The 9,182-nt window shown below is 31.8% G+C and overlaps 1 long non-coding RNA gene across 1 annotated transcript; it reads left to right on the top strand.

Annotated features, from left to right (window-relative positions):
* Positions 1 to 231: 231 nt before the first annotated feature.
* LOC146921950 (uncharacterized) lies at positions 232 to 2,748 on the top strand. Its single transcript, XR_015010812.1, has 2 exons — positions 232 to 590; positions 2,445 to 2,748. It is a non-coding gene; the product is annotated as an uncharacterized LOC146921950 (long non-coding RNA).
* The last annotated feature ends 6,434 nt before the right edge of the window (positions 2,749 to 9,182 follow it).

Here is a 9,182-nt window from a genome sequence, read left to right as displayed (position 1 = left end):
TTCACATCATCATGTCAAAAGATATAATTGTAACAGCCCGATTTTTCGCTAGATGTATTTTATTTATTTATTTATGTGTGTTATATGTGCTCTTATGTGATTATTGCCTCTGTGTGTATTTTTGGTTGGGAATCGTAGAATTTGGTATTAGAGGGGTATTTTAGTCATTTTGGGCTTAGGGGCATTTTGGTCATTTTGAGAGTAGGGGTAATTTTGTAATTTGCTGAAGGTTATTTTTAGTGTTTAGTGAGAGTTATTATTTTACCAAGTTACTAGAGGGTGTAGTAATTATTTTATTTACCGTTAAGTAACCGTTAGTGTTATATTTTATCGTTAAGTGAGTAGTAACATTTTTGAGGTTAAAATAGAAATGGGTTAGGCCCATTAAAGTTAGTGAGATAAGCCCAATTAGGGGAGCCTTTATAAACTAATGTTAGTAGAGAAATAGGGTTCTTTCACCAACAACTTTCATTTGAGAAGAGAAGAGTTAGAGGCTAAAGGGAAGAACAAGAACAAGGGTTAGAGGCAAGAGGGGATTCATCATCTAGGAGTTAAATTGAAGCTTGGGTTAGAGATTCTTGGTGCTAGAGGTAAGAGGGTTAGGTTTCAACCATAATTCCTAACTTTTCATTTCTACCCATTTTGTGAAATTGATGAATTGAACCTAATTAATTGTAAATTCGTGTTCATGTTTTGATGCAATGTTTGGGTATGTAAATTGAATGTTAATTGAGTTGTTGATGATGAAATTACATGCTTAAATTGTGGTTATATGTGTACTTTGCATTTTTGTCCAAAAATGATGAAATGAGATGTTGTTGTGATGAATTATTGATGAATTCATGATGGTTAGTTGCTGTTGTTGTTGAGAGATGTTGTTGTTGATGATTAAAACCTTGGGTAATCATAATTGTGGAGTTTGCTATGTCTTTGTGTTGTTTTTGAAGTTTTGATGAAAAATGGGTCAAATGATGATTTTTTGTTACTAGAATGTTTTGGGGCAAATTTTATATGGATTTGAGTGTCTTTTCATGTTTGGAAATGTTTAAATAAACTTTGGGATCAAATTTGGGCATTGGGGAGTCAAAATTGGGGTTTTGGGGTGAAAATGGCTCTTTTTCCCGAAACTACTGTCATAACTCGCAACCGTACTCGCAATGGCGAGTTGGATGCGAGCAATAGGGGCTCCCTGGAGCCAACTCGCAATGGCGAGTGAAGTTACTCGCAGTTGCGAGTTGCACAGGGCAGAACCCCCTGTTTCGCATTCTTGCACCTTTTTCCCTCGTTTCTGTCGTGAACTGGTTTTTGGTACAAACATGAAAATTATAGATAATATTTTTAGCTTTCCAAAGGCGTTGGTTTGACTTGAGTATGATTTTTGGTTTTCAAGTTATGGGGAAAATACTCTTGAAAAGTTTTGTCAAAAAATCCCGCATAACTAGTTCTAAGTCGACCCAATCCTCGTGGAATGTTTTTAATCTTTGAAACTTGATTTTTATGAGTTCAACTAAGGTAGTTAAACTGTGATGTAGTGAACCTACTTGTTTTTCTTTGAAAATGGGAATTTTTGTGAAAAGTGATCAAGTGAGACGAACTTCGGAATTTTTGATAATTCTCCATATGTCGCCGATGAAATGTTTATGTAACCTTTAATGCACGTATAAGTGACTTGTGAGGGTACATGGCATAGGCAATTGAGCTTGTAGAATTGGTTTTGGTTCATAACCTCTAGTTATTTTATGTTGTGACTTTGGGAGACGAACTTTATTGAATATGACTTTAAGAGCTAATTGTCTTGTGAATCCTTTATGGATAGTTGTTATAACTTATGTGAAGATGATTAATGGTGTATATATGTGACAACTACATGTTAATTGGAATATGGATGTTGTTGGTGATTGTATATATGTTATGTGGTGGTGAATTGTTGTTGATTGCATATATACTAAGTTTTGGTGATGTTGAGGTGATTTGTATGTGTGAACATATGCATTTGGAGTTGAGTCATATGTTCATGCATTCATGACTGATGGTGGTGGATTTTATATCCAATTGAGGTGATTACGATGTTTTTGTTGCATCGGAGGTGACGACCTTGAGGTGATTTGGTACCACATGCATCTAGATGAGTCTAGAGTCATTGCATACTTTGTTGGTGAATTGAAATGCATTTGAGTTGTGAATGATGATTGAATTTGTTAATTGTTGATTAACATGGTTGATTTTGTGATGTGTGAATGATACACTTGTGGATATGAACTTGAGATGATGATATTGAATGATGGGAATGTTAAGAATACTTGTGAGTACGTGTATAGTTTGTTATTCATTGTTCTTAAATGTATCTTTCATTCTCAAAGTTTCTTGTCAATTCTAATTGGATTATGATGATGTAATGCTAACCCTCAGTGGTTTACCACCTACCTTTCCGTATGGACGGGTAGATGGAGTGCAGGATGCTTAGACTTGTGTTGATGTTGCCGAGGAGCGGAGTTCCTCTTTTTATGTGCAGTGTCTAGATTAGGGCTCTGATCTAGGGTAGTTCTTGCACGTTGGATTTCTATTTGATTGTGTAGTTTTGGTGTTGAGACATTATTATGTTGAGATTTGAGATATTATTGTATCTGAGATTAGAGGATGTTATTTTTGTATCTTTATTCTGAGATTTGTTGTTGTTATGGATTATATATGTGTTCCGCTGCTATGTGATGTAACATGATCTTTATGCATGTATGTTTTAATTTGGAAGACGTAGCATCTATTTCTAGAATATATTTGTATATTCGCGCGTTTTACCGCTTAATAGAAGTAGGGTGTTACAATAATCATATCAACATGTGTTCTCATTATCTAATAAAAAAATTCACCACCATCAAACATTTATCACATCAAGGAAACAACATCTCTTCATTTAACAAAAATAGCATTTTAGACGATTAATCATTTACACCAATTTAATCAATGTATCATGCATATATCAATCACTAATTCAACTATTATTAATCAACTATCATTATCATATAGTCATTTACAAGTTAACATAGCATGATTCATTATTCTACTAAGTCTTGTAAGTTCAGATTGTAACCTAAGAGGGGGGTGAATTAGGTTTCTAGGAATATTGGTCAATTTTTTTTGAGATTAGCGTTCGTGATAATTTTTCCGGTAAATAATGATGAAGGTATAAATGCGGAAAAATAAAAGAGTAAGGGAAGAAGAAAAGACACAAGAGAATTTATAGTGGTTCCCCTCTAAATCTTAGGGTCAGTCCACTCCCTTCACACCCCGCGAAGGAATTCACTATGTTAGAATCTTTGTTACAAGCAATCTCACCCCAAGACCCCCTAACAATCTTTCTAACATAAACCCAAGAAAGAAACCCTCTCTCTTGATTACAACACAAACACCAAACACTTTTCGTGGACTTTGAATCTTCCCGAATCAAAGAACCTTTTACAACAATCACAAGATAGCACCCCACTATCTTTAACAATAATTCTCACCAACAATGGCAAGAAACTTTACAACAAAGTAATTGAAGAATAACAAATGTATGACTGTATATCTTTATCAATATCACTCTAACAAATGGACTTAGTGCTCAGAAAACTTTTTAATAAATGTTAAAGTGTATGCAAAGTTTTCCAAACAATTTGAATGAAAGTTTAAAAGCAAGTGATATTGAAAATGTCAATTGAGATAATGAAAGTTGTTGTGTGTAAATTGCTTTGATTCTCAATTGAATTTATAGAGGCTAAAAAGATGTTTATGAAGCAATACTATTTGTTGAAAAATGGTTACCAATGAATAGACATATCTTTAAAATTGTACCTATTCATAAAAGTAGTATGAAATGCATTTTAAAATAAACTAGTCGTTTTGCAAAATAATTGAGGAATAACCTGTTGGAAGATTTAAACCAAGAACTAGCCGTTCCACCAAGTTGATTTAATTAGGTAAATAATTTTGATCAACGGAAAAAAGTATATAAAGAAAGTTATCCAAATAGCCGTTGATACAAGGTGAAAAGGCCCATGTCTGAATATTTTCAACTATATGAAAAACAATTAACTTGATTCACGTAAGCCATATTTTTAATGGTAAAAGTAATCATGCAATTTTCATAATAAACTATGAATTTTCCTCTAAAAAAAAAAAGATTTCATGCAAAATCACATTTATATGAAAATCATTGTGAGTGTGTGATTTATTTTCAAAAGATTTGTAGGCATTGCTTCACATGAGAACTTAGAAAAAATGTTTGTAATTATTTTCTGAGCATTCTAAGTTATTCCATAAAATTAAGAATGATAAATCAAAGATAAGGACCATACTTACAAAAATATAACTATGAAGCCTAAGTCCCATTGTCTTCATTCTTCAACTTGAGCCTCCATGGTTTTTCTTCTTTTGTGATATGTGTTTGTTATCATCAAAACCCAGCCAAGTCTAAGAAGGAAATCTTCTTCACAATCTCCCCCTTTTTGATGATGACAAACCATACCTTTTTGACAATGTTTGCTCAACGAAAACTCTCCCTATCTTGTATATCTCCCCCTTTGTTTTGCAATTGGATACCTGAAACAGTTTAAGCACAAAACACAAACATACACTTTCTCCCCCTTTTGACATCATCAAAAAGAAGAAAAAGGGTAAAATCTAAAGGGTCGAAATATAGGGAAATAATAAATTTTATGTAAAATTAACTTATCTTCTTCACAATGAGTATTCAATCCCTCACATTATTTTGCACATATGATATGAAATCAATAATTGTACAATTAATAATTTCTTATTAATAATGATATAAATGACAATTGAAAGAAAGAATTGTTGTGTGCAGTTATATATGTAAATACATGAAGGTGCATGCATTACCTTTTGTTTTATAAACAACAAGTTCAGACCGAAAAACGTATATCCAAGCATGTTCCACATATAGATTATATTTTGCAGAGGAATGATCATGCTATTTTGAAATCATATTAGGTGGAATTATGAAAATTATTGTTCTTAAACATGTGTTCTCACACCACACATAGTTTCATGAGTAAATCACATGATCACGTCATCATAAAAATTCATATTTTACACCATCAAGAATAGGTAAAAACATCCAATTAAACATCATTTGATTCGTGCTTCTCAAAATGCACACATCTGGCTGGATTCTTAAGCATATATGAATATAATACCTCAAGTTAAATTCAACTTAAACATAAATTTGCTTTCCAAATATAATACATGAATTTATAAAACCATGCAAATCATATACCCATTGAAAAATAACTGTGTACCTTTTTCACCGTAGTCATGAATAAATAAGAACATGATAAAGAGTTCCCATAAATTCCAAAGCATCATCAAAGTATCAATCTTTCTCAAACCATCTTAATCCTATCATATCATATGGTCTTGTATCTTGAAAAACCCAATCTAAATATGACAATTTTAGCATATGGTCTTCAAGTACCTACAAAACAATTAATAATACTTTCTAGGTACCCATTTTTCTTTGGGTCCTTGTGGGTTAGTACCTTTCTTTATCCAAATATACTCACCATAAGGAACTCCAACATTTCTTATGTAGCAAGTATTTGGAGTATGACCTTTTATGTTACAATAAAAACATGTGAAATTATGAACATAATTTGAACCAAAATTATTTCCTTTAGAGAAATTATTCTTAACATTTGAATTATTTTTCTTAAAGGAATTGTTAGAATAATTTTTTCCTTTAGAATTAATTCTTTGATTCACATTCTTGGAAGAATTAACAACATGCACTTTCTTTGTTTCTATATTGTTAGAAATTGTGCTTGCTTTAACAAAGACCTTTTTATTTGTGCTTGGTTTATTAAAATTTGAAAAACCAAGTCCGGTTTTGTTATTTGAATATCTTTGTATACTAAGCACTTCTTCCAAACTATTTTGACCTTTTTCAAAATTTTTGATCACTTGATTTAATTCAACAATTTTTGTTTCATTTTCTTTACATTTATTACATGAAGAACTTTTAACCTTTTCTAATTCTACTTGTGCATCAAAAGCTTTTCTTTCAAGAGATACAATTTGTTTCTTTTGCTTTGCACAAGTTTTAGAGAGATTAATGCATTCTTCATACAATTCATTAAATGCATTTTGTAATTCTTCATAAGAATATTTATAATTTAATTCAGAATCACTAACCTCATTTTCTTCATCATCAGAATGATGAGACGCCATTAGTGTCAAGTTTGCACATTCTTCATTTTCTTCATGTGTTGTTTCCAAAGTGTCCCATATTTCTTTGGCCGTTTTGCATTTAGAAATTCTGAAAAACTCATCCATCCCAAGAGAGGATTGAAGAATGTTCTTCGCCTTTTTATCAAATAACACTTTCTTGCGGTCATCATCATCCCATGATGTTTGTGGTTTGAAACTAGTCACACCATTCACAATTGTGGTGGGAACATAAGGACCATTCTTGACAACATCCCAAATTTCTTCACCTTGGGCTTCTAGATACGTTGTCATCCTAATTTTCCAGAAATCATAATGATCTCCGGTGAAACATGGTGGCCGGTTGACATCGGAACCTTCTCCTAAAAATAGTTTTGCGGAATCCATATTCCTGGATCAAAAGGAGCAAGTTACCTTAACTCTTGCTCTGATACCAATTGTAAGTTCAGATTGTAACCTAAGAGGGGGGTGAATTAGGTTTCTAGGAATATTGGTCAATTTTTTTTGAGATTAGCGTTCGTGATAATTTTTCCGGTAAATAATGATGAAGGTATAAATGCGGAAAAATAAAAGAGTAAGGGAAGAAGAAAAGACACAAGAGAATTTATAGTGGTTCCCCTCTAAATCTTAGGGTCAGTCCACTCCCTTCACACCCCGCGAAGGAATTCACTATGTTAGAATCTTTGTTACAAGCAATCTCACCCCAAGACCCCCTAACAATCTTTCTAACATAAACCCAAGAAAGAAACCCTCTCTCTTGATTACAACACAAACACCAAACACTTTTCGTGGACTTTGAATCTTCCCGAATCAAAGAACCTTTTACAACAATCACAAGATAGCACCCCACTATCTTTAACAATAATTCTCACCAACAATGGCAAGAAACTTTACAACAAAGTAATTGAAGAATAACAAATGTATGACTGTATATCTTTATCAATATCACTCTAACAAATGGACTTAGTGCTCAGAAAACTTTTTAATAAATGTTAAAGTGTATGCAAAGTTTTCCAAACAATTTGAATGAAAGTTTAAAAGCAAGTGATATTGAAAATGTCAATTGAGATAATGAAAGTTGTTGTGTGTAAATTGCTTTGATTCTCAATTGAATTTATAGAGGCTAAAAAGATGTTTATGAAGCAATACTATTTGTTGAAAAATGGTTACCAATGAATAGACATATCTTTAAAATTGTACCTATTCATAAAAGTAGTATGAAATGCATTTTAAAATAAACTAGTCGTTTTGCAAAATAATTGAGGAATAACCTGTTGGAAGATTTAAACCAAGAACTAGCCGTTCCACCAAGTTGATTTAATTAGGTAAATAATTTTGATCAACGGAAAAAAGTATATAAAGAAAGTTATCCAAATAGCCGTTGATACAAGGTGAAAAGGCCCATGTCTGAATATTTTCAACTATATGAAAAACAATTAACTTGATTCACGTAAGCCATATTTTTAATGGTAAAAGTAATCATGCAATTTTCATAATAAACTATGAATTTTCCTCTAAAAAAAAAAAAGATTTCATGCAAAATCACATTTATATGAAAATCATTGTGAGTGTGTGATTTATTTTCAAAAGATTTTTAGGCATTGCTTCACATGAGAACTTAGAAAAAATGTTTGTAATTATTTTCTGAGCATTCTAAGTTATTCCATAAAATTAAGAATGATAAATCAAAGATAAGGACCATACTTACAAAAATATAACTATGAAGCCTAAGTCCCATTGTCTTCATTCTTCAACTTGAGCCTCCATGGTTTTTCTTCTTTTGTGATATGTGTTTGTTATCATCAAAACCCAGCCAAGTCTAAGAAGGAAATCTTCTTCACAAGTCTGTCTATTTTTCAAAGTTCGTATATTTTCTAAAGTTCGGATAAGCTAAGTTTCATGTTCCCATACATCTTCATCATTCCTACATCATATTCACTTCATTAAACACTCTTACTTCACTTCCCATAAAACATCTCATCCATTCAATTTATCATCAATATTTCATATTTAAGAGAGCACATCATTTTACTTTGATTTAATCATGGAAAAAACATCTTTTGTCACAAAAACAAGTTCCTACCCATATATAGAGTTTAGAGACAATTGGAAGGTTTTAAAAAGGTATTTTTAAGGTTTCCGATCAGGCAAAATCGTAGCCCGATTTTCTTAAATTGTAGCCCGATTTTTGCCGAACCAAAAACACCAAAATCTGGTCAAAGTCGTAGCACGATTTTGGGCTGATAGACAACATCGAATTTTTAGTTTTAAAACGTGTTTTTTGCCAAATAATCACTTTTAAGCCACTTAAGTCAATTACAACACACCCAAATTAATCCAAAATACCCATGATCATGACACTTATAATAAACACATTCACCACTTCAAATCATCAATTACACATCCAAAATCATGATTTTTCAACCATTTCCTCAAAAACTCAAAAACACCACATAATCACTTTTAAACTATGAACTTATCACTTAAAACTTCATATAAACAGAACCCACCCATACCCAATGATAAGACAAGTATTTAGAACATGGTTTGAGCAATAATCATCAACAACTTCATGTTTTTCACATAATTAAGCTAAAATCTCAAAAGCACTTATTCCATATAACCAAACATGAGTTTTAGCACAATAACAACACAATTTCACAACTTTTACCCAAAATTAACATAATTATTGGAGCACAGAAATTAACTTCATCATCATTAATTCATGAAAACACAATAAACACAACAACCAATATTCTACCCATTATGAACAATCATTCATAGAGATGAACAGGGCCGTTCCTACGAATATGGAGTCTCGGTTCTAGAAGTGAAATGAGGCTCGTAATAAAATAAACATTTATTTTTTTTTTAAAGAACAATGTTCTATTTAAATTTTTTGAAAGATAAATACAAGGTGTCATATATATGTGGTACACCCAAAGGTAAAAATCACTACC

The sequence above is a fragment of the Medicago sativa genome, chromosome 5 (genome assembly GCF_051527215.1).
Source record: "Medicago sativa cultivar Bolivia chromosome 5, Bolivia_mono, whole genome shotgun sequence".
Taxonomy (NCBI): domain Eukaryota; kingdom Viridiplantae; phylum Streptophyta; class Magnoliopsida; order Fabales; family Fabaceae; genus Medicago; species Medicago sativa.
The sequence above is the reverse complement of the archived record's forward strand: the minus strand, read 5'-3'. Positions and strand labels throughout refer to the sequence as shown.